Here is a 26,438-nt window from a genome sequence, read left to right as displayed (position 1 = left end):
CAGAGGTGCAAGAGGAATTGTGGAGCTCAGTGGCTCTGTGGGCTGCAGCTCCTTCCTTGACCCCCCTGCAAGACCCTGAGAGCAGTGATTGATACAGAAGCCAGAGAACATTTATGCAGCCCTTCCCGTGTGCTATGTGCTTTCCGTGGGTTACCTCATTTATTCCTGGCCAGACTCTCAGGGGCAGTGCCTCCTTCGTCCTCATCTTATGCCTGAGGAAACTGCGCTCAGAGAGGCAAAGCGTGTCACTTACCGTGGAGGAGCTGAAGCCCAAACCCTACAGCTCTGGAAGCTTAAGCTGGTTGGCAAGAGGGACCATTACAGCCAGTGGGCCATGGGCAGGCACATTTTGACAAGAAGGAACCAGAATCTGGAGCAGGGCCAGATGGGTGGCCAATGGAGCATGGGGGCCATCCAAGGTACGGCAGGGAGCCCTGGCCGGGAGGAAGCAGGGGAGATGGTGGTGGGACGGCAGGCGGACAGGGGCCATCCTGGGCAGAGGAGGACATGGACGGACATCGGGGACAAACATCAGAGACATTACATCTTTGGGGTCACACAGAGATTCTCCAAGTGTGGTCCACGGGCCCCAGGAGCCTGCCTGAGACCCCGTCGGGAGTCTGCTGGGTCAAAACTGTTTCCATAATGAAACCAAGATGCTATTTGTCGTGTGTATCACGTAGACATTTGCACTGAGGGTGCAAAAGCGATGTGGGTAAGACTGCAGCTGCCTTAGCATGAATCAGGGTGGGGGCACCACGTGGACCAGCAGTCAATGTGTTCTTTACGGGCACACCCTGGCAGGAAAAAACAAGCATCATTTGTGAGTACCCTTGATGAAGCAGTAAAAACGATTAATTCCATTGAATCTTTTTTTTTCCATTTTTGTGTTGTTTTTAATTATTTCTATTTGATTTTTTGTATTCTTTTTTTAAATTTATTTTTTATTGAAGCATAGTTGATTTACAACGTTGGGTTAGTTTCAGGTGTACAGCAATGTGATTGAATTATACATATTATGTCTTTTTTTTTTTTTTTTTTTTGCGGTACGCGGGCCTCTCACTGTTGTGGCCTCTCCCGTTGCGGAGCACAGGCTCCGGACGCGCAGGCTCAGCGGCCATGGCTCACGGGCCCAGCCGCTCCGCGGCATGTGGGATCCTCCCAGACCAGGGCACGATCCCGCGTCCCCTGCATCGGCAGGCGGACTCTCAACCACTGCGCCACCAGGGAAGCCCCATATTATGTCTTAGTGGTGTGATTTCTTGAGTGAATGAATCTCTATGATGCCAGGACCTTAAGGGAAAGCTCTGGACTTGGGCAAACCTTCCTGCTCATCCTGGTACTGCTGTTTGCCAGCTATGCCACGCTAGGCCAGCCTTGATCTCAGTCTTCTCACCTGTTAAATGGGGGTATGAGTGGTTCCTAATAATAGCATTGGGCACACACTCACTGCATGTCAGTGCCCTTTCTTCTCTTCGGGGGACAAAGGGAAGGCAGACTGGATGATTGGAGAGAAGACCTGGGGAAGGTCAGTTGCACCATGTGGCTCAGGGTACAGTCCAGTCCCAACCCCACCCTGTGCTGAAATCACAGGTCTTCTGGCATTTGTCTGCTTAAACACCGCCCATGACAGAGACCTCATTCCTCATAAGAATGAGGAAAAGGAAAAAAATATTTTAATCTGTCATATCCAAAATATAATTGCTCCAATATATAATCCATGTTAAAACAAACAAACAAACAAACCTGTTAACGAGGTGTTTCACGCTCTCTTGTCCACACTAGGCTTCCAGATCCCATGTGTGTTTGACTCCCACAGCACGTCTCAGGTGCACAAGCCATACTTCAAACGTGGTGGCCAATGGTCCCAGACAGCCAGTGGCTGCAGCACTGATCAGGTAGGTCCAGCTGATTTTAATTACCTCTCTGTATCAGCTCTGCCCCATCGTCCAGGTGCCTATCTGGGTACCAGGGGGATTGTCTGCTCCCTTTCCCCGTCCAACTCTGCAGGCTAGACACCATCAAGTTAGGCTTGGGGTTAAGTTTGGGGATGGGGTTAGGGTTAGGGTTATAAGGTCAATGTCAGCTCACCCAATGCTTCTCCTCTCAAGGCTCAAGTCCTCAGTTCCTTTAACTGTTGCTTCTTGGGTAGACCTCCACCCTCGTCTCTCTCATCTCTTGAAGATTTCTGTCTGTCAATAGCACCCCGGATGTGGGATTTATATGTGCACACAGACTTTTTCTATCTTGTGTCTATAGCTATACGCTTCCCCTTTAGGTGAAGTAGCTAAGGCTGTTCATTTGAGGACAGGCAAAGCCTTTTTACTTCTTGTCATCTTCCTCCTAAAGGAGTTTCTGGTGATGTATTAGTCTGAAAACCAGCCAGGAAACAGTGTTTTTCGTCTCTGGAAGTGCAAGAGGGTAGTGATAATAATCTCGCCTTTGTACTTGGGTGACCAACCTTCCTGGCTTGCTTGGGACCGTCCAGTTTGGCACCAAAAGTCCCACACCCTAGCCAACCTCCCAGTCCCATGCAGGCCAGGCCAGTGGGTCACTCCACCTTGTACCCCTCTAGGGGCTTTTTCCGCCAGATGTGGGTCAGCACTTTTGACCCTGGGTCTCAGTGAAGGAAGAGGAGAGTGGGAGAGTGTCTGTCTGTTGTCTCAGAGGATTGGAGAGAACAAAGGTGACGTCCAGGGCTTTTATTTGGCAGTCAGCGGAAATGGAGGGCTACCGAGGGGGTAGAACTTGCTGGGGGTTGTCAGGGCATCAGCTAGATTCCTTCTAACACCCTGTCCGCTTTCCTTCCAGTAGACCACAGCCATCTGCTGAAATGGGGAAGGGGCCATAGTGAACAGACGAAGAGCTGAGTAGCCATAGTGTGGAAGGAAGGCCAGTGATGGTATAAACAATGGGTCTAGGACCAGGGAAGGTGGACACAGACTTGGCCCTGGGGCTTCAGAGCCAAGGGAGCCCAGCCTGAGCGAGGCATCTGTGGGTATGTTGGGGGAGCACTTTCCCCCTCATGCTGGCCCAGCGGGAACGTGTAGTGTCACTCAGAGGGGCTCATCACCTCTGTACCGAGGAAGGTGGTACTCAAGGGGGTCTGTCCCCCACCCCATGCGCATGTCAGTTCAGCAGGGATCTTTGTGTTCTGCCCTGGGGCTGCAGCAGAGTCCTGATACTAGCTGGAGGAGGCTGAGGCTCAACCCAGGAGCCCAGGCTGCACTGTCCCCTCTGGGCTGTGGGTAGGAGCAGGCTGGTGGCTCGCAGGGCCCGTGCTGAGGGTCCTGTGTTCTCCCCATTCCTCATCTCAAAGCGTGGGGGGAGGGGGAAGCCAAGGGTCCTACCTTCCACTCTGCTCCTGCATGTCTCCCTGGAACCGAGAGCCCCCAGGAATCTGCAAGTCCTGGCGTGGCCTCACCTTGAGGACCACTGGCTGTACCTGGATGTTCACGGCTTCATTTATAACTAAAGAACAAACAAGAAAACCCAAACTCAAATTTGGGTTTATTCCCTTTTGTCCTAAGGCCTAAACTCTTACATTGATGATTTGGTTTCTTTGGAATTCTTTAAGCTTATTTTACAACCTTGTCTCCGGAGAATCCCCTTTCAACTCTTGAAGCTGTGACTGTCTGCAGCCAGGCTTAGCAATGACAGCCACTTAGGAAGTGCCTGCCATGTGCGAGGCACTTTTGGGTGCCCTTTGTCCAGGACTCCCCGAACTTTCCCAGCCAAGTAGCGATTTATCACCCAGATTCAAAAGACAGGGGAGGGAAAGGGTAGGAGGAGGACCTCACCACAACCTATGCAGCTTTCTAGCGGCAAATCTGGGTCGTAAAGTCCTACTACTTGGTGGTACTTCCTTTAGTGTTATTTTCACCTTTTCATTTTACCTGGCTTTGTCCTCCTTTCCTTTTCTCGTAGTTCAGTCCATCTTCTTACTGACTCGAGGATGTCCTTCTGCAAACTTCATCCTCTCAGCTGACGAAGCATCCAGAGGAAGGTTGAGCCAGTGGGGTCGGCCGTGAGGACAGGCGCACCCTGGCAAGGGAGGTGGAGGTGGAAGTTCCCGCAGCTTCCTTCCCCTCCGTGCTGCCTCTGGGGTTTCTCCACGTGGCTCTGCCTCCAGGCTCAGGGGCCTCAGCTCATGCCTTCTCACAGTCTCAGACAAGACCAGGCAGCCTCTGCACAGTCAGTGCTTCAGCATGAAATCCCCCTTCCCCAGGCTCTGCCTGCTAACCAGCAACTCACCTCTCTGGCTGTGACTGAAGCAGTTCCTCTGTGAAGCTTCCCTGACCTTCCTGACCTGCGCCCCACCTCCCGCCTCCTCCCCTTCTTCGCCTTCTAGAAAGGGCACCAAAGGCATTCTGTGGCAATTGTTTGTCCCACATCTATTTCCCCACTGGACTGGGAACTCCCTGGGGGCCAGGTGGTCACCTCTTTGGGTCTCCGTCATGGCCTCCGAGAGCTGGTGTTCAGCAGAGTCTTCACGTCCCATGAACAAATGTCTGAAGAATGCCACCCAATCCAAATCAGGCCAAGGTACGTTTTGGGTCCAGGAGGAGCACGTTGGCTTGCTTGGGGGAGAGAGCTGTGGGTCCACACCAGCTGTCACTATTATCCAGTCACAGGACCCTGAGCGAGTCACCTGCACTCTCCAGGTGGGTGCAGACCAGCTCATCTCTCCATTTCCTCCAAGACCTGAAATCCTGTGCATTTCCTGGACTTGTGTGTGGATGTGCAGGAACAGCCAGGAGAATTAAACCAGGTAGATGCAGTTTATCAGCCTCTATGGAAGCTAGCTGAAGGGTGTCCATCTCACTCTGAAGCCCTTCTTTCTCTCTCTTCCCCCCTTCAAGAATCCTGTCCAGTTCTTCTGTTGGATGTAGAGCCTCAGGCTGAAATCCTAAGATCACTTTTTTCCAGGTAAGGGACATACCCTTTCCTATGTAATAATTACAGAGAGAGACATTGCTAAAGGAAACTCATTTTAACCAAAGCCAGACTGTAGAGCCTTAACCGAGTCAGGAATGGCGTATTATTTTCCAACTTGGACTGCTTAATGGTACTTTGTGAGCTGTGAATATGGAAAGCATTCTCATGAACCTGCATACAGTCAGGTGGGTTACAGACCAGAAGATGAAAATGATGTAGAAAGTTGCCTGCGGTCTCCGGGTGGAGGAACACCTGAGCAACTCCCCGTCCTCCGTTCTGGGCTCTGTGATGGGGGCTACCTGTAGATGAATCGTTCAGAGGGAACCAAAGTTTACCACGCCTGTTGTACTGTTTGGAGAGAAAACAGTAACTCCCAGAGAGCTCTTGTATTCTTGGGAAAAGCAGAAAAAGAAACCAGGCCACCCCATGGTTAATGCTAACAGAAAGTGGGCCTGGGGTGGCCCTCCAACTTCTGTCAACTCTTCAGAGTGGAAGTTGGAACCTGGCAGCCCTGTAGGCTTCCCCCCAGCTACAGCTGGGTTTTGTTTGAGCTGCATAGTATTTTGAAAATGGGAAAAATTTACCAAAAAAACAGGGGGATTTTAGGCTCTTCTTGAACAGTGGGAAGATGTGGGCACACTGAACCCTGTTTCCACATGGTCATGACCCATCAGAGCTGCCCCCTCTGGATGGGAACTGCACTCGGCCCACCGTCCAGCCGGGTTCCCTGTCCAGCCCTGCAACAGGCTGAGTTCTTCTGGCATTGGAAGCATTTCCATTTCCCCCAGTCAGAAGTAACAGTGCCAAGATCTGAACATAGGTCTTTGACCTTGAAGCCCTTTTGATTCCCCACCCCACTCCTAAGCAGAAAGAGCACTGGGTAGGATCTGGAGGTAACAATCCTGGAATCCTGGGCTAATATTTTAACCCTCAACCTCCCTGTTAATGAAATGGAGAGGTGGCTGCAGAAAGAATTCTGAGACCCCTTTATTGCGTGTTTCCCTATTAATAAAGTGCGTTGAGCCCTGTGCTTGGTGTGTAGAGCGTGGCTGAGTCTCAGTCACCGGGTGGGTGAGCTTCAATCTAGAGATGGATCCTACCCAAGTCTTCCAAGGTTTCAGCTAACCCTAAATCTTGTGTGCAAGTAGGGCTGCTGTATCATTTTTGGATTCGAAATCTAGAATGTCAAATGGCTGCTTTCAGCGAGTTGAAGGCTGGGTCCTCTCCTGAAAAGCCTTATAAGAAGCCTCAGCTTCCTCCTCTGTAAAATGGGGGTAGAAAAATTCTGTCCTCCTCGGTCGGTTATGTGAATTAAATAGCCACACTGGATGGAATTCCAGAGGAGTATGTGTCAGTTGGGATAACAGAACCCACACTAGGTAGCTCAACAGAGGGAACTGAATGTGGGGAATTAGTTACCAAGGTGTTAGATCTGAAAAGCCAACTGGGGGCCGCCCAGAGTTCAGCAGGGGCAGGAAGCTGTCACCACTGCCAGGGAAGGTAGGGCAAAGGGATGAGGTGGTGTCACCAGAGCCTAAGAGCCAGGGCTGCCGGGTGGGGCTGGGGTCACAGAGGGGACACAGTCTCTGCTGGAAATGCTGCCTGAGTGAGGGATGAGGGAGATACCCAGGCTCCTTCCTTCCTCCCACTTTCTACCCCCCAACTGGAAGCCAGTTAGCAAGGGAGCCTACTTGCAGGGGCCAGTCCCACAAGACTCAGGGCCAGGAGGGGAGGGCAAAGACTGGATCTGAGAGCAAGCAGCCCCAGCCCCAGCCCAGGGCAGAAATGAACTGTCCACGCCCAGAGCCCTTTAGAGAGCCTGCACAGAGTAGGTGCTCACTAAACATTCATGGTTAAAAAAAAAAAAAAAAAAAAAAAGGAACGAAAGTTGAGATGATAGGTGGTATATGGTAGATAGCCTTCAAAGTCAGCCTTGAGGAGACCCTTCCCTTCCCATACACGTGTGCTGCCCCTCACATGAAAAAAGCGGGGTCCCATTCTTCATTCCTCGTCTCTACACTGATCTGAATGACTCATTTGGTCAATAGATTATGATGTTCTGCAACTTCCAGGGGTGGTGTCATAAGGTGTAGCTTCTGCCTGGGTTTCCTGAAATGGTTGATCTTGAGATGCTTCCTTTTGGTATCTAGCCATCTTGTGCTATTCAAGCCCACGTCACACGGAGAGGCCACGTGTCAGAGCTCGGGCAATGCCCCGACATCGCCTACCAACCACGTGAGTGACCTACGGTGGAAGTCCAGTGCCGTCACGTGGAGATCTGACTGCGTGAGGACCACACAGTAGTGCCCAGTCAACACAGAGCTGTGAGGATACGTTGCCATTTCAAGACATTAAGCTTGACTTGCAATGCAGCAATCACTAACCGGAGTCCGTGAGAATGTGTTTTATAAGCTGTGAAGTCTTATAAAAGACTTTTGGAGTCTTTTATACATGGAGGGGGCCTCCATGTCCCCAGCTCGCCCATCACATCCTGACATCAGCTACTTCTGTGGTGATAGGGCGATTCCACCTGCACTGAGTCCCCTCAACTTAAAAAGCATTTGCAAGCACTGCCAGGGGCAGGGAAGACGAGAACCTACAGGAAGCAGCAGCCACACCCTCAGGGAGCTCTGTGTAGGGGGGAGACAGAGATGTGAACTGATCATTACAGAAAACGGGAGCAACGTTTAAGCCTATAAGCTGCTGAACTTTGTAGATCCTGACATGCTCTGTGACTCTGAGACACTTGCTTGATATCTCTGAGGTTTAATCTCCTTCTCCACAAGGCAGGAGTGTTCATCTCTTTTCTGCCTACCCCACAAGGCCATTCGGAGGATTAAAGAGAAAATGGAAGAGGCTTTTCCTTGTAAATGACAAAGCATGATGCAAATGTAAGAGATGATGGAGCTCAGCAGCTGTGAGAGGGAGCCTCTGTTTTCTTGTTTTATTTATGTTTTGTTAAATCATGAAGGACTGGAGTTGCTGCACGACTGCCGGAGGCATCATTTACCATGTGCTCCACGAGAAGAGCACCCCCTACAGTTGTTTTTCATGATGACCCTGCTGGCCCCATGCATCTCTGACCCTGGCTCAGGAACAGTGGACTCCGAATTGTGTCCGGTGACTAGCTGTTGCCTCTGCTCCCTCCATGGTGGCTTCCCCAAAGCTCTCAGGACCTTGACCTTGGGGAGGCTCTGGAGGCATCTGAGAAGCCAGGGCTCGGCTCTGGTCTCTTGATTTATGTAGGACTTGGAGCAGCACCTGAAGGAAGGAGAGGAGGAGACACCGAGGGTTGGGCAGGCTTAGCTTGTAGGAGAGCAGAGGGGAAAATATGTGAGGCTGGGAACATTTTGACCTACTCATTTATATTTTATTTACCTGTATCTCCCTACTTCCCTCCACCTCTTCAAGCAGGTAGCAGATTCTATGGCCATGGAGAAACCCTGAGTGGCCTGCATGATTTCTTGGTTTTTGTTTTCCAAAAAGCAAACCCCATAGTGCTTGAGGGAAGGAGCAGGGCAGCCCTGAGAAGCAAGAGGGAGAGAGAGCCTTCCTCGAGCTGGAAGGAGCTTCCCTGGGCTGTGTTCTGGAGGATCAGAAACAGACCCTGCTGCCTGGCAGCGCCCAGGAAGACCCTCAGACCCCCTAGAGGAAATGCTGCCCAGGTTTTCTATGGACCTGGGAATCACAGGAACTGGGTACTGGGATCTCGTGTGGATGGAAGGAGACAGAAGGTGACAGACACCAAGGGGCCATGGAAATGGACCTGTCACTGTCACAGGCAGGAACCCAGGGCTCCCCTCCCCCCACACCTTGACACCATTGGATACTCAGACTCTTTATATGTTCCCAGAATCAGAGAGAGGTCAGGATGGGGGGAAACTGCAAGGGTGAATGAGGTGACTAAACTTAATGAGAAATGGCAAGATCTTTGTTTAAAAAAAAAAACAAACTTTCAGGTCCTACTGGGTGACTCAAGACTTTATCACTTTATCATATGCCTTTATCACTTCCATCCTATGTCTTGGATAGGAAGACCTGGCATCCTAAATTTGTAATATTTTTTCTGAATTAATCTATGAATTTAATGAATTCACAATAAAAAATGCCAACAGGACTTTTTATCTCCTGGAACTAAATAAGCTGAATCAAAAGTTCACGTGGAAAAATAAACAAGCAAAAACACTTAGGAAAATTCTGTGAGGAAACTGGCCTTATCTAATATTAAAACATATTCTAAAGCTACAGTAATTAAATAGTATGGTGCAGATGTATGAATAAACAGAGGCACCAGGGGAACAAAAATAGGGAGTCTACTATAGAAAAAAGTCGTGATGAAATTTAGTGAAGAATAAAATTGGATGCTCAAATCAGTGGGGAGAAATGAATTATTCAGTAAATGATATAGGATTAACTGATTAAAGAAGTAATTTGGGGTCTATAATTCACACATTAAACCAGGATTAATTCCAACTGGATCAAGTATTTAAATGTAAAAAAGCCCCAAAAAGCCCATAAATATATAGGAGAAAGCATGGGAGAAATTTTAAGTAATTTTGAAGTGGGAAAGGCCTTTTAAGTGTGACACTTAACCCAGAAACCATAAAAGAATGATAAATTTAGATACGTAAGTATCAAAAATTTCTTTATGGGCAAAGCATCAGAAACAAAAGACAAACAACCTGGCAAAAATTCTTGTAACTCATGCTATGTATGAAAGGCTAATTTCCCTAATGTATAAAGATCCCCTACAAACAAATAAGAAAAAGACCAACAGCCCAGTAGGAAATCAGGTAAGAATGTGAACAGACAGTTCACAGAAAAGAAAATACAAATGGCTCTTAAACATGAAAATAAGAAAATCTCAAATGTAAATAATCTGCGAGTTTCCTCGTTTGAAATGGCAAAAGTAAGTTTGATAAAGCCCTGATTTGTCCAGGAGTGGGGAAATAAACCATCTTGATCCTTGAGTATTAGTCTCCATGGTGGGAAACTGGGAGATCTAGACATGCCCTGTGAACCTGCAGGTCCACATCTGGAGATCTGTCCTACAGAAGTGTGCTCATGTGAGCACAGCAAGAGGCGGGCGTGTTATTCATTGCAGCGATGCTTGTGAAGTTAAAGAATGAGAACAAACTAAATGTCATCAAGACACTAAAGAAATAACAGCACTTCCACATCCAGATGGCCAATGGGCACATGAAAAGATGCTCAACATAGCTAATTATTAGAGAAATGCAAATCAAAATTACAACGGGGTACCACCTCACACCAGTCAGAATGGCCATCATTAAAAGTCTACAAAAAATAAATGCTGGAGAGGGTGTGGAGAAAAGGGAACCCTCCTGCACTGTTGGTGGGAATATAAATTGGCACATCCACTATGGAAAACAGTCTGGAGGTTTCTCAGGAAACTAAAAGTAGAATTACCATATGATCCAGCAATCCCACTCCTGGACATATATCCAGAAAAGATGAAAACTTTAATTTGAAAAGATGCATGCACCCAGTGTTCATAGCAGCACTATTTACAATAGCCAAGATGGGGAAGCAACCTAAATGCCCATCAACAGATGAATGGATAAAGAAGATGTGGTACATATATACAATGGAATACTACTCAGCCATAAAAAAGAATGAAATAATGCCATTTGCAGCAACATGGATGGACCTAGAAATTATCATACTAAGTGAAGTAAGTCAGACAGAGAAAAAGAAGTATCATATGATATCACTTATATGTGGAATCTAAAAGATGATACAAATGAACTAATTTACAAAACAGAAATAGACTCACAGACATACCAAACAAACTTATGGTTACCAAAGGGGAAAGTAGGGGGAGGTATAAACTAGGAGTTTGGGATTAACAGATACACACCACTATATACAGAATAGATAAACAACAAGTTCCTACTGTATAGCAAAGGGAGCTGTATTCAATATCTTGTAATAACATATTTAAACTATGATGGAAAAGAATCTGAAAAAGAACATATGTATCTATAGATAGATGGATAGATAGATAGGTAGATAGATATAGATATAGATACCTGAATCACTTTGCTGTACACCTGAAACATTGTAAATGAACTATATTTCAATTAAAAAAATAAGAGCACTTCCATTAAATGGAATACCTTGTAGCTGGAGAAAATAACTAGGAAGCTCTTTACGAACTGATATGGAAATCTCTCCAGGATATTTTCCTCTCTCTCTGTCACCACCCATGTTCCCCACCCCAGGTTGCAACCGCATGGTGCCTGCACACAGAAGATGGGTCATCAACATTTATTTAATGAATGAGAGCAGCCTAGGATAACCTTCCTCATTTGCTAGACAAGGAAGCTGGGTTTCAGACAGGTAGGTACCTTGCCTATGTCACAAAGCTGATTTCTCTGGGAATAGCTCCCACTAAAGCCCAAATCAGCCAAATGAGCATATCAGTCTTGATTGACTCAGCTCTCTCCAGGGCAGCATGGGAGGAGGACGCAGAGATGATGTGCTTCAGGCCCCTGCCCTCAAGGAGTTTGTAATCCAGGGGAGAATAATTCAGAGAATGCCGAGTGTCATTGGTTTGCAGGCATTCACAGCTGATGGCTCCTTTGGGATTATAGAGATGAAGTTCCCAATCTGGGCTACTTCATAATCAAGAGGGCCATGAAGACAGGAGCTAGTACACACTTGGAGGATGGAGGTGGAAGGCCCCTCGCCTCATCCAAATGTGGGCAAAGGCCAACAGAAATCAGGCATCTGCCCAAGAAGAGGTGGCACAGACTACCCCAAACCTCAGGCTTATTTATCTTTGTCTGGCATTACATACATTCCAGTATGAGACAGTGAGGTTGACCAGAAAGCTGGTTAACGTTCCATGAACTCTGCCTTCCGCGCTGGACTGTCCCTGACAAATACAATTCTGTCCAAAGAGGAATTCAGTTAATAAAATGTCTCCATGACACTGTATAAGAATGCCACAGCAGTGGAAATCCTGCTGGTCCGGGAGAGGGGTACAGGAAAAGAGACATTCAAATAAAACCGACATAACAGTTCTGCAGTATATAAATCTCCTTCCCACTTTTTTAAAAAACCAGACGACTATCTAAGCTTTCTGGATGAGGCACCCTCTTCTTTGCTCCAGATATGTACAAAGGAAAGGAGGTTGGGGGTGAAGCTCCTCTCTGGGGACCCCAAGGCCCGCCCCACTCACTCAGCCTTGGACCTCCAGGCTGAAGCAGTACTGTGAACCCAGTTGAACCCTGTAGGGTCCAGTAGGGCCGGGCTTTGTGGAGCTGGGTGAGGCCCGCATGGCAGAATCCCAAATGTTATTTTCACTGTGAATGGATCCTGTGAGAAAACGTAGACCAAACTCATCTCTCCTCAGGAACCCTGAGGAACTTTGCCCTCCTTTCCTGATGAGGTCCTAGGACCTAAGCTTAATGCTAAATACGCCACATTATGAAACTGGATTAGATGGAGTTTGGCAACCGCCATGGCGCTTGGATTCCTTGGAGCCCAGGGCCCCCAGCAATGCACTGAGGTCAGACTTTTCCCCTAGACAAGATTTGGTATTGAGAGGCTCTTGTCTTCATTCTGGAGGTTTCTGAAAGTAAGGGAGGCAGCAGGCAGAGTGGTCAGAGCCCTGGCCTGGCTTGGAAGCACAGCCGCTGAACTTTGTACGCCCATGGGCAAGTCACGTCCCCAGTCTCACCACCTGTGGAATAAGGAGATTGGACAACCAGAGGGTCGTTGGGGTAGTTTTGTAAATATTGAACTACCCTTCTTCCTGCTCTTTCCTCCTCCCTACCATCCCCACCCCCGTTCAGGCAGAGGCCGTCCCCAGGAAAAGACACAGCAAAGAGCAGAGAAGGACGTCTGCAGGGCTTTTTTTTTTTTTTAACATCTTTATTGGAGTATAATTGCTTTACAATGGTGTGTTAGTTTCTGCTTTATAACAAAGTGAATCAGTTATACATATACATATGTTCCCACATCCCCTCCCTCTTGCGTCTCCCTCCCTCTCACCCTCCCTATCCCACCCCTCTAGGTGGTCACAAAGCACCCAGCTGATCTCCCTGTGCCATGCGGCTGCTTCTGTGACAAAGTGAGAGAGTGGCATGGACATATATACACTACCAAATGTAAAATAGATAGCTAGTGGGATGCAGGGCTTTTGATTTTCAAAAAAACATGGGTGCTTTCCTCTAAAAGGTTTCAAGAGAATTGTGATCAGCTGTGTTCTAGAGGGTGTGACCTTAAATCTTGCATCTCTAGCAGTTCCTGGGATTAAATTCCATGAAACATGAGTTGAAATTCTAGCTGTAGCAGCTCCCAGCTGTGTGACGTTGGGCATAACATTTAGTGTCTCTGTGCCTCAGTGTCCTGAATTGTAAGGTAAGGAGAGTGTTTGACCTGATGAGATGGACGTGAGGATCAGATGAGCAAAGTTGTGGCACACCTGGCCCAGAGGACATCAGCTGGACACTTGCTATCACCACCATCATTGGCATCATTATTGGATCACTTAAGTCAGTGGTTTTCAAACTTTTTTTTTGGTAATGGCAGAAAATTTTCTTCAAACAAACCTAGTAGCAGGGCAGGAATAGAGACGCAGATGTAGAGAACGGACTTGTGGACCCAGGTGGGGAAGGGAAGGGTGGGATGAATTGAGAGAGTCACATTGACATATGTAAACTACCATGTGTAAAACAGATAGCTAGTGGGAAGCTGTTGTATAGGGAGATCAGCTCAGTGCTTTGTGACGACCTAGAGGGGTGGGATGCGGAGGGTGGGAGGGAGACGCAAGAGGGAGGGGATATAGGTATGCATAGAGCTGATTCACTTTGTTGTACAGCAGAAACTAACACAACATTGCAAAGCAATTGTATTCTAATAAAGATGTAAAAAAAAAAAATTGGATGCAGACACCCAGTGCATAAAACTGGACTAAAACAGAGCTACTTGGATTGATGCGGTGAAGGTGAGAGGCCATGTCTTACCTATCAGAATAAGTCACCTTGATGTCCCCCTTGAGAGCCCCTGAGGGGGCTGCAAGAAAAACTGTTTCAAAATCTCTTCAGTGGATACAAATCAAGAAATGTCAATAGGCTCTTAATAAATTCCTGTTTCTCTTGATATAGTCCTACATTGTCCATTCTGTACGGATGAGCGTACGGCCACGTCTGAGAGCGCCATTGTTGCTGATGGGTTCCCAGGAAAGTACACTCTGAGACAGAGACCAGGTGCGGGGAGTTTGGTGGTGGTGCCCTCAGATCAACCCCTGTGCGATGGAGTGGAAGAAGTAGGACTGGGGGAGCGGGAGGTTGAGCTGTGATGTAGTCCCAGTAGAGGCCCCCAGCCCAGCCCAGAGAGAGTTCTGCAGCTGGGATGGCCCATCAGAGCTGTCCCAAGAGGGATGAGAGGGCCGAATGTTTAGCCCCCAGATTGTCCTGGAAGGTGGGAAGACCCAGGGCGAGGGCAATCTCTTAGATGAAGGCAATCTCATTAAGGGGAAGACAGTTGAGGACTGTCTGTTAGAGGCACCCCCAGGCCCTGAGAACAAGTTTTTCATCCTCAGGGAGCTCTGGGTAGCTTACCCCAGTTCCCTGGCTGACACCTTGTGATAGAGTGATGGATCACACAGACCCAGTCCTTTACTCTCATGGGGCTTGTTGGGATGGGGAAGTGGGTGTTCAATACCAAGCAAATTAATTCGTACGTAATTGGAAGGATGCTGAGCGCTATGAAGGCCAAGAAGAGGATGCTAGGAGAGAGGATACAGCAAGGAAGACTTCAAAGCGGCGGTGATATTTCAGTGGAGACCTGAGACAACTCTGGGCTTGGGATGGCTCCCAGACAGAAGGTGGCCAGCGTTGAGGGAGCAGAGTGGGACAGCGGGGGCCACAAGCCTCTCTGGCCTTGGGGCAGGAGGGGGAATGATGCTACGAGGAGCAGTGGGAACAGGGCCAGCTTCTCCAATAGTCCATATTTTCCAGGCCCCGGGCCCAGGGCCCACCATACTTTTAAAGGCCCATGAAAATGCTTTAATCGCAATCTTTTTATTTTATTTATTTATTTTTTTACACATGCACGTATCTATTCTTTTTCAAGTTCTTTTCCCATTTAGGTTATTACAGAGTATCGAGCAGAGTTCCCTGTGCTATACAGTAGGTCCTTGTTGGTTATCTGTTTTAAATACAGCAGTGTGTGTACAAGTCAATCCCAAACTCCCAATCTATCCCTCCCCCCACCCTTCCCCCCAGTAACCATAAGTTTGTTCTCTATGTCTGTGAGTCTGTTTCCATTTGGTAGCCATGTTCATTTGTGTCATATTTTAGATTCCACACATAAGTGATGTCATATGGTATTTGTCTTTCTCTTTCTGCTTACTTCACTTAGTATGATAATCTCCAGGTCCATCCACGTTGCTGCAAATGGCATTATTTCATTCTTTTTAATGGCTGAGTAATATTCCACTGTATATATGTGCCACATCTTCTTTACCCATTAATCTCAATCTTTCTAAACCAAAAGAAAAATGTAAATACAGCACTACATGCATAATAATGAATCAGGCCCAGGTTATCTTATACCAAGGCAGGTGTAAAATATAAAGTTAATATTTGTTTGAGGGATAAAGGGGTCCACAAAAGTCATGATACGGTCCAGAATGGAAAACCAGTGGTGGGCACGGAGCAGGGTGGTAACATTGTCCCACCGGCAGTGGATGCTGGCGGTACCCTGCACCATATCACCTCAGACCCCTGACCTAACGGCAGCTGTGATAATCAGGTACTGCCCTCGCGAGGCTTCCCACACAAGCACCGACTGTCTCTCAGTTTTAGGCCACAGAACTTTCTAGAAAGCGGAGGGAGCTTGCTCAGCCTGCAAGCAGAGGCAGGCTTGAAGGTTGATACCTCAGAGGAGTCTTACCCAAGGGGGATGGGAGTCTCTGGGCACGGGTCCCTCCTCCCTTTGGAGGGACAATTCTGTGGTACATTCTGCACAGCTCCCCAGCGGGACCAAGCCCCAGTTGCCCAGAGCAATTCGGCCTCTCTCGGGCTTTGCTTACTTCCTCACTCCCTCTGGTTCCCGCTTCCTGGGACCACCTCCTAGATCATTCACTTGCCCCCTAGTGCCAAGCTCTGGTCTCAGGGCTCTGATTTGGGAGAACTCAAACCAAGACACCCCTGGGACTTCCCTGGTGGTCCAGTGGGTAAGACTACATGCTCCCAATGCAGGGGGCCAGGGTTCAATCCCTGGTTGGGGAACTAGATCCCACATGCACACCGCAACTAAGAAGTTCGCATGCTGCAACTAAAAGATCCCGCATGCCACAACTAAAGATCCTGCGTGTTGCAACGAAGATCCTGCATGAGGCAGCTAAGACCCGGCACAGTCAAAATAAATAAATAAATAAACAAACAAAAAATATATTTAAAAACCCCCACAAAAACCAATGTCCTAAAGCGAGCTCAGGGGGGGCAGAAACCTCCCGTGGAGCAGAAGGGCAAAAGCTCTCTTGATCTTGATTTTCAGTACAGATACAGACCGTGAAAGTGGGGCCTCACAAAAAAAAAGAAAAAAAACTTAAACTCCCTCCCCGAAAAAAAATCAAGACACCCCTTTACAGCTGGATGTAGCCTGGGGCCATGAGATGTGGTGTCTCTCCTGAGACGCTGTCAGTTCTGTACCAATGACAGGTGAGACTTGACCGAGACTTTTTCTAAGTGACCTGCCAAGTTCAAGGGTCAGCACTTAAAACTCAGACATGTCACTTCCCTCACTCCAGGCCCATCTACTCATCTATCCAACAATGTGCTGGGTGCTGGGTCCTCCTGCAGGGGAAGCACGGATGCCTTGGCCTAGCCAGTGAAGGCCTGTGGCCAGCGGTGGTGGCCTCTGTGCTGTTGAGAGGAGCCCACCCCGTCCTCGGGGGGAAGGTGACAAGAGAGTCCCCCAATCCCCTGCAGTGGGCTGAGCAGAAATCCTGGCCTGGATGTCCTTCTCCTTTCAAACAGCCTCACGTTGCTCCAGAGACTTTGCGGTGGGCCTGAGGCGTTGAGGAAATATTGCTGTTTGTAAGTCCCGTAAACACTTGATTTGCGTGGTGCCCTCTGTCAGGTGGCTCAGGGCCTTCCAGACCTCGCACCTCCAAGATGCATATTTTCCCAGAAAAACAAACAGCTAAGACTGGCCCATTCCCCTGGGGATGGCCTAGCCAGCGAGGCCAGGATGCCCTTCATGCTGGCCGGGAGAAACTTCTCGTCACCAGTAGTGACAAGACCTCTCACGGGGACCTTGAGCAGGTGTGGAAGACACAGACTTGGCCGCGCCTCCAGGACCCCACAGTGTGAGAGGAAACCAGACGCAGCCCGCCTCACTGTGGTCCTCCTAGGAATCGCTAACTTCCACCAAGGGCCGAGCGGGTGCGCCATTGTGCTAACTCTTCTCCGCAAACGACCCCGCTGAGTCTCTGGAGCCGACCTTGTGTGGGAGGTGTTTGAATTTTCTCAGTTCCAGCTCCCCATCAACCCAGCACTTCTTTTATTTACAGCATTTTAGGGAAAGATAGAAAGACCCCCTCATTCAATACGTGCACTGAATTGCGATGCACCCAGATTTCTATGGAAAATGCGAGTCTCAGATCTGAGGGAATGTTACCCCCATTTTACAGATGAGGATGTACGGGTCACAAATGTTCAGTCACTCACCCCCAGCCACACAGCCAGCGAGCGGCAGGCAGGGCCGTCCGGACCCGAGCCAGAGAACCTCGAGCTCCAGCTCTCACCCCTTCACCGTGGCCGGCAGGGCTGGTGGGGAGTCATGACAAACCCTGTGTGACCCTGGGGTGAGGGCCCTGGAGACGCAGGTGGGTTGGAGACGTGTTTACAGGGTGACTGAGGGCCGGGCCGGGAGAGCCAGAGGAGACCCGGCTGAAGGCGGTGTGTGGGGCAGATGGGCAGAGGTGCACAGGGTGGGAGTGGGGAGGTACCAAACGGCAGAGTGTTCCAGACGGAGTGAGAATAAAACAGAAGCGGGATGGAATGGAACCCCTTGAAATCCCACCCCGCAAAGAGCAACAGACGGGGCTCCTGTCGTCTCCAGACACCCGAGTCGCTGTGTGGTCTGGGACGCGGCCTTGCCCCTCTCTGGGCTCTGTCCGTGGCCAAGATGATCTCTGGGGCCTGGACCCTCACGCTGGGTCCTCACAAACCGGGTGACAGCTCAGCTCCCGTTTGCACCTCTGCTTGTGCCGTGATCAGTGCCGGCACCTTCTTTACTCTCAAGTGTTCAGTTTAGACCATAAATCAGAGGGTCAAACCACTCATGCCCCACAAGGTTTTGAGGCGGCCACCTACCTAGGATAGGGCAAACGGAGGTAAGGCTGAGTCTGGGACTACTGACCTTTCTAGAAGCCCCCATCCCTGGTTCCAGTGTCTCCCCATCAACACACACACGCGTACCACACAGACACACTCGTACCCCACTCACACACCACACACATACACACTCATAAAAACACACATGGACACATACACAAAGGCACACATACCACACAGACACATTCTTTCACACACACACACCACACAGACATGCTCCCTCTCTCTCTCACACACACTCATACACACACTTGCTTAGCCAACCCAAGAGAAAAATAAAAGTACAACTGATCACAGCCAAGCTCTCTAACGAACTCAGCCTTGCCTGGCCCGCTGTTCCGAAGCCCCAGGACCCGGGGGATGTGTCCCTTCCAGAACATGCTTTCCTTCATAGCCAGATGGCCTCTAGTAACTTTTCTTCTTCACTGTTTAAAATGAGTCTCTTTCAAGTTACCTGGTATAAGAAATGACTCTTTTATAAAATTTTTACCCTGAGTCGTCCCTACACGGAATCACTTGATCCTCCCTCCTTGGAAGGTCTGCCTGTTGACTCGGGGACACCCTCAGCCTGGGAGACTGCATTTACCCCTGACTTGAACAGGGGGAAGCCAGCCAGGGCCCCGAGAGCCCAGCCCAGGGATGCAGGATGGGAAGAGGCTTGGCTGTGCTCCACTTCAAAGCCTCATCTGTGTCTGGGGCAGGGGGTGGGACGAAGGCTTTGTCCAGCCTGGGGGCCGAGGACAAACGCCCCCCCGGAGAGGGATCCTGGGTGACCTTCCTCCTCGCCCACCCCAAATGGCCCGTGGGAGCCTGGCTAGAGCTCCGGGCCTGGGCCTGGCCTCCGAGGATAAATCAGAGCCGTCAGTGTGGTAGCAGCTTGATTAAAGTTCAGGGGTTTAATAGATCATTTAAAAACTCCCAAATTACTCCCACCCCCGGCCCAGCCACCTGGCCCGCTGCCCCCGGCGCTCGGGAGCTCCTGGCCCGTCCCGTCGAGGCCCGGCCAGGCCGAGGTTCCTGCCTATTCCCAGAGGATGCTGGCCGCCGAGCGAGACCCACATTCTCAGCTGCATTTAATCTGCCCTGAGACAGGCTGGCGATGAGAAAATGCAAGGGGCAAGGCACATGAGGCGAGACGCGGGGAAAGTTGGACAGTTGGTTGGCTTTGTTCACTGGGTAACCTGGAGCCGGGCCAGGCTCGGAGGGGCTCCCCTGGCAGCAGAAGTCTGTTCCAATTAATCGTGTTTAACCATTCTAATCACACTTTAGCACATTAATCCTATTTTCAATCCAAAACACATCTGAAACAGCGGCATGTGGGCCTTTTTATGGGAACCGCAAATCAGATGTAACGGAGAGACACAGGACCCTCGTCTGCTCTGCACTTTCACTGAACTTAAACTTAATAAAATATGGGACTGGCTTGTGGTTGGATTTACTGCACGATGCTGATGCTTTCACATATAAATAGATCCCTTAAGTGACTTAAAAACCTGTCAGAGAGTGCAGTGACAATTTGATTATAAGGAAACCAGCACTGGCCTTTCTCCCCCTCCTTACAATGGCACGGTGGGTCTGATCGGTGGGTGAGGGCCGCCTGATTCACCGAACTAGAGGTGGCAGTGATGTACCGGGAGGCTCCGGACGCTGGTGCTGAGCGGCCTTGTAAAGGGGTTTATGGAGATGTAATCTCGAAAACTTGATAAACCTCAAACACCTCATCTCTGACGTTCCTGTCGAGTTTCTCAGGCAGTTTGATGGGAAGGACGCATTTGCAGCAGGCCTGCAGGCAGGGGGATGTTCAGAGCTGTCTCTCCTGCAAAAGGCCGGGAGGAGGGAAGAGAAAGAAGGTTCACCGAGCTGCCAACATCCAGTCTAATGTCCCGGTTTCATCAGCGGAAGATGCTTCCCAAGGGAGATGCTGCCTGAGGTCAGAACAGAGAGGTGGGGACAGTGTCAGGCTTAGGGCTCCCTCCAGCCTGGCCAGCACCCTTTCTTCATCAGGGGGCCCCTGAAACACACAGTAAAGCTGAATTCATGCAGCCTGAGACTCTATCCCTTCTTCCAGCGGTGCCTGGTCTAGTAGCCATTTGGCTCTGGAATAATGCTCACTTCGCATTTAGTCTAAGCCCAGTTAGTAGTGTACAGGCATCTGGATCACTGCAATTATGGGAAGAAATAATTTACATCTGAATGAAGACATTGACGCATCAGTATTCTCACATTGAACCGACAAATCATGTTGGGTGCAATGACCTGCGAGGTCGGAGTCCTGGTTCAAATCCCACCTCCTCCATTTCCCAGCTGTGCGCCCTCTAGTGAATCACTCAATCTCCCAAGTCTTGGTTTCTTCATCTACAAAATGGGGCTGCCAAGAATGTCGACCTGGTGATTTTTTTTTTTTTTTTGAGTATTAAGTCAGATGATCAGCACACTGCCTGGCCTTTAGGAAGCACTGGAGAAATGTCAGCTACCACTCCCCTGACCCCAGAAAGTCGAGGACAAAAATGTCTAGGTTTCCTCATCTGTTAAATAGAGCACTGATTCCTGGCACACAAGGTTGGCGAGCAGATTAAGGAAGGTGACATCTGAAAAGATATATGCTTGGTGTGTGTTGGCTCAATCAGACGGACATTATATTTAGCACTTTACATTAAGGCAGGTATATAATAAAATTGCTTAAGGAGAACTTTTAAATGTTTAAAAAGAAAGAGGGGAAGCAATGAGATCAAATATCTGAGCTAATGTAGTTAATTGTATTTGAGCACTGAATTTGGCACCGGGTTTCTGGAAAAAGGCAAAAAGAGAAATACGATGAAGTAAGTCATCCTCGTTATTCATTTATTCAGTTAATCCATTCAGCAAGCCCTCACTTAAGGCACACTGTACGCCAGACACTGCTTCTGGCAAGGAAGAGAGGAACGATTATTGATTCTTCAGGCCCAGATTTCTCCAAAAACCATCCTCTAGCTCAGTTTACCAAGTTAGCTCTTCTAGAAGATTCAGTCTTCTAGAATGATTCTACAGGGGTTATAGAAGCTTTCCTATAAACAGCTTCTTAATTGGACCCTTGATAATCCTGGAGAGCTTCAACCCAAAGTCAGTCAAGGCATTCTGCACGGGCAGTGCTTTAAAATCAATTTCCCAGTATGCAACTTCTGTCTCCTCTCTGTCTGAACCAGTAAGGTTTCAGGCATGTGATGGAAAGAAACGTTTGTAGAGAAGCAAATTCAATGCCCAACTCTTAATTTGGACCCAGGGTGGGAGTTATCAATTCATGCTAAATGAAATACGCAACAGTTCACATCGTGGTAGGAAACGTGGGAAAAAAAAAAAAAAGATGTTGCAAAGCACTTGAATAGAAACCAGGATTAGGGTCTGATGTTTGGCTTTCTAAGTAAACACGTCTAGCTTTTTATTTTACAAATAACAATCTGGAAAGATGCATTAGGGAATCTAAATGCAAAATATAAATGAGTTTATCCAGGTAAGTAAGGTTTTATTAAACAATTTAATTCATTCCAGTTCATTTGGAAGAAACTGTGCGTTATGGTTAATGTACTGAGTCAGACAGAAAATGCATTCATGAAGCCACCTGCGTTCAATACACAACTGTCAGAAAACTGCTCACCGGCCCTTTCCCAGAGAGCCAAAAGCTGAAGTCGATTTTATTTGGGTAAATGCAACAACAGAAATGGGCAACAAATATTTAAGGCAAGGGCAGTCTCAAACCAGAATGTTAACGTCTGAGAACATGCACAAGAATTCTGGAGCACTGAGGACCTCTCACAATTCTTGCCACTTTCAAATGTGCCAGAAAGAGATTTTTCAGATGTGATATGGGCCGGGGGGGGGGGGGGGAAGGGGTGAGAGGGGAAACAACAACAACAAAAAAAGCAAACTGGAATGAAAACACAGGTTCCTGCAGATACCATGAAAAAAATAAGTCAACTTATGAAATGAGTCTGTAACAGCCATGCTCAAGCCAGGAAGTTCTCAAAACAAGTATAGTCGTTTTATAAGCATGTACAGAAAATCCCCCGTTCCTATAATGCTCTTTACTGGGACAGCTAGATGGCTTTGCAGGGGCATTTTTGCTCTGTTTGGTACCTCTGGTATTCATGGTTTCAGAATAGGTATTTCCCAAGTCCTTTAGCAAAAGAAAAATCATTGCTTTTCATACTAAGGGGTTTACCAGGCATCCGGTAAGAAGTAATAAAATTATCTGTGATTACAAGTACGCTCAAAGGCTCTGGAACGCAGTCGTTCTACATATTGGCACTCGCTACGCTCAGAGTTATTTCCTCAAATACCTCCTGATGGCTCCTCCTACGTTTTCTGAAAGTCCCCTAGTTGCTCCTTGACCTGGTCTTTCCTATTTGTAAATGTTACCTTCTATATGGGCTTTTAACTCATATCACACCTGCCACAGAATAAGCTCGAAAAGACTTGGTCAAATGTAACCCTGATGAATAGAAAGTCGTGCAGCCACCGCAGAAAACAGCCTGGCAGTTCCTCAGAAAACTAAACACCGAATTACCATATGATCCAGCGATTCCACCTCTGGGTATATTCCGTAAAGAATGAAAAGCAGAGACATGAACAGATGTTTGTACACTCATGTCAGCATTATTCACAATAGCCGAAAGATGGAAACAACCCATGTGTCCCTGGATGGATGAATGGATAAACAAAATGTGGTTTATCCATACGATGAACTATTATTCAGCCTTAAAAAGGAAGAAAATTCTACAGTATGCTATAACTTGGATGAACCTCAAGGATATTATGCTGAGTGATATAAGCCAATCGCAAAAAGACAAATACGGTATGATTCCGTTTATACAACATACCTAGTGTAGTCAAATTCATAGAGACAGAAAGTAGAAGTGTGGTTGCCAGGTGCTGGGGGGAGGCGAGAAAGGGGAGTTGGGTTTAATGGGTATAGAGATTTTGTTTGACACGATAAAAAGAGTTCTGGACATGAATGGGTGATGGTTGCACCATGGTGTAAATATACCCATTGCCACTGAACTGTACACTTAAAACGTAAATACTATAATGGTTAAAATGGTAAATTTGACGTTCTACATATTTAACTCTGAGAAAATGAGCCATTTCTCAACAGTCTTTATAGAGGTGCTGTTGATGGCACGTCGAGTGGTCAGAACAGAAGAAGAGGGTGAGACAGGACACTGGGACCTTAGGGCTGGAGCCCAAGGAACCAAGCCAAGGTGGGTGCCCCATAGGGAGAGGTGTTTCAGGAAGCGGAGCTGGCACTGCTGGTGAGATGATAGCAATTGACATTTATATGGCACCCAGTGTCCAAAGCAATTTCATCTCTATTATTTCATTATTGCCTTGGAACAATCCTGGGAGGTTAGTCATATTATTACCCCCATTTTACCGACGTTCCTTCCTGATACCTCAGCGCCTCCGGGAAGAGAACCAAAGAAGCCCCTTCACCTCTCAGCCTCCTCTTCTTCCAGGAAGCCTTCCTGGAATGTACACAGCCCAAATGGCATGCAACCCTCAGGAGGGTGGAGTGAAGTTTGTCAGCAGTTGACAGGTGGCCAACACGGAGGGGCACAGATTACCTCCCAGGAGTGTCCACTTGGTCCTTCCACCACTAATAGGCTGCAAACTCCCAAGAATAGGGACCAGGTCTTCCCTTGGGTCAGCTGCGTGCCTAGCGCACTGCTGGGGACACAGTGAGGTCTTGAAAGTGCTTGTAAACAGGTGACAGACTGCCGGGGGTGGCTCTGGAGCCGACTGCAATGGTGGTTCCCCTAACCAAGCTTGCAGGCGGAAGCTGTGACCTGCTCCAGAGAGACTAGCTTGGAAGGAGCACTGCCAAGTGCAATAAAGCCACCTCCCTACCGATGGGCTCAGGGTAAAGAGAAAAAACATCCTCTGTGCCAGGCCCTTTCACACACAGCCCTGTGTAGGCCTCACAGCCATATGCCGTAGGACCTGTTTCCCACTGTGCAGAGGAGCATGTAGAGGTCAAGGTCAAGGCCCAGCCAAGTACAGCTGGTGCTGAAGGCCAGGTCTGCCTGCTTCAAGGCTTTTCCTGTCAGATGCCACTGCTCTGCAGCTAGAGTGAGCGCAGGCCCCAAGGTCAGGGGTGCCTGCAGAGGCAGGGCTGGAGGGTGGGATGCACGGCAGCAGGCAGGAAGAGGCTGATGGAAACCCCCTCCTGGAATCCCTTCCCCGGGCCAGGCGGGGAGTGTCTGCCTGAGGTCTCAAAGTACAACCAAAGAACTGGGCACGGAGTCAGAGATGGGTTCAAATCTCAGAGTGCCCCCAGTTAGCCAAGTGACTCGAGCTTCAACGTAACATCGTTTCCTCATTTGTAAAAACAGACCATAGCAGCGATCTTCTTTCTCTGGAAGAATGAATAAAAGTGATGTATGGAAATACAAAATGAGCTTTAAGACGCCACAGGGCTTAGCACACAGTGGGATTCAGCCACTGTTTGCTGAATGATTATTAAACAGCCAGGCATCTGTGTCAATGTGGCTCCTGGGGCTCAGTGATCACAGGGTCGCTCCCTCACATGTATATGGATTTTATAAGCACTTAGCTGATTTACCTTGAGGAGCCTAGGTGGTGTGTTGGAAGATAGCTCTCCACTTGCAAGGGAGGAAATTGAGGCCCTGAAGGTGATGTGACTTGTGCAAGGTCCCAGGGCTGGTGGGGGAGGAGCTGAGACAGGGCTCACTGCACCCTTTCCAGGTCAGAGAGAAGAGAGCCCCGGGCCGCCTACCCTGCAGGGTCACAGAGGCAGGAGGGGGCCACGCTCTGCTCACTCCAACAGATAAGGCACCCCTGCCCTCTGCCGCCAGTCCTGTCGGGGCACCCACGCTGTAAACATCTCTCTACTTCCTGAGGTCCCTGTGGAGCCTCCAAGACAGGGCTTTGGTGCTGCTTTCATCTGGATTCAGAATGCCCAGCCCGGGGCCTGCCACACAGGCGCTAAGTACATGCTCAGTGAGTACCTGGATGGATGAATGAATGAATGTCCATGTGAACATAGGGTTTTTTTCCGGAGACGGATGCCCAGATACACAGTCTCCGCTCAGCATCCTGCTTCATTCAGAGGAGGTTTAGGCTGGATGTTTTGCAGGGGGCGTGGGGTCAGGTTAGGCAGGGCAACGCCTGCAGTGCTGAGCTGTGAGATGGCGGGGCCGATGGAGAGAGAAAGGGAAACCCAACTGAGAGAGGAGAGGGGACCGGACTGGGGACTGCAGGGACTGGACTGGGGACCTCCTTTGGCAATAGTGACAGCAGAGCCAGCTGCAAAGGTGATGCCCCGGTCAGACACACAGCGCCCCACGCTCAGAAGGGCCTTGGACTTGATTTAATGCTTTCCTGCTGCCATCTTGAAATTCTTAATTTTGGAACAAAGGCCCCGCAAGACTGTCTTAAGTTTAATTACTTTATTAATAACCCAAACAGAATTTATTATAATTTTACTTTCCTGCCTTTAAGGAAAGCAAACTCATCAATAATATTTTCAAAAATTTACTTTTTTTATCTTGTAATAACCAATAATGGAAAAGAATCTGAGAAAGCGTATATATACATACACACGCACACATAGTATAACTGAATCACTTTGCTGTAGGCCTGAAACGAACACAACATTGTAACTCAACCATACTTCGGTTAAAAAAAAACTTACTTCTTTGTTAACCTCATTTTCGGTGGAGAGAATTCCCATGTTTGGCAGCTTCTCTTGACCAAGTGACATTTTAAAAAGCTTTTTAAATTCACTTCAGCTTACTCATTCTGCTTTAAAGTTTTGTTATTTTGGTCATGGCAGATTTTTAATGCTAATTTTGATTTTTTTTAAACATTGCATTACAATATTTTTCTCAGGAGTTACTGTTTAGTCAGTACAAAGTTTGTCTGGGGCAGTGAAAGAGTCCTGGAAATGGATGGCGGTGATGGTTACACAATAATGTGAATGTACTTAATGCTGCTGAATTGTCCACTTAAAAATGGTTAAGCTGGGAACGTTATGTATATTTTGCCACAATAAAAATCTATGTGCTAATTCTCTCGATTGCTGAGTTTTTCAGATTCCCTCTTAAGTTTGCGCCTGAGATAAGTGCC

This window comes from Monodon monoceros, unplaced genomic scaffold (genome assembly GCF_005190385.1).
Source record: "Monodon monoceros isolate NGI ecotype Baffin Bay Population unplaced genomic scaffold, NGI_Narwhal_1 Super_Scaffold_21, whole genome shotgun sequence".
Lineage (NCBI taxonomy): Eukaryota > Metazoa > Chordata > Mammalia > Artiodactyla > Monodontidae > Monodon > Monodon monoceros.
This window is presented reverse-complemented; position numbering follows the sequence as displayed.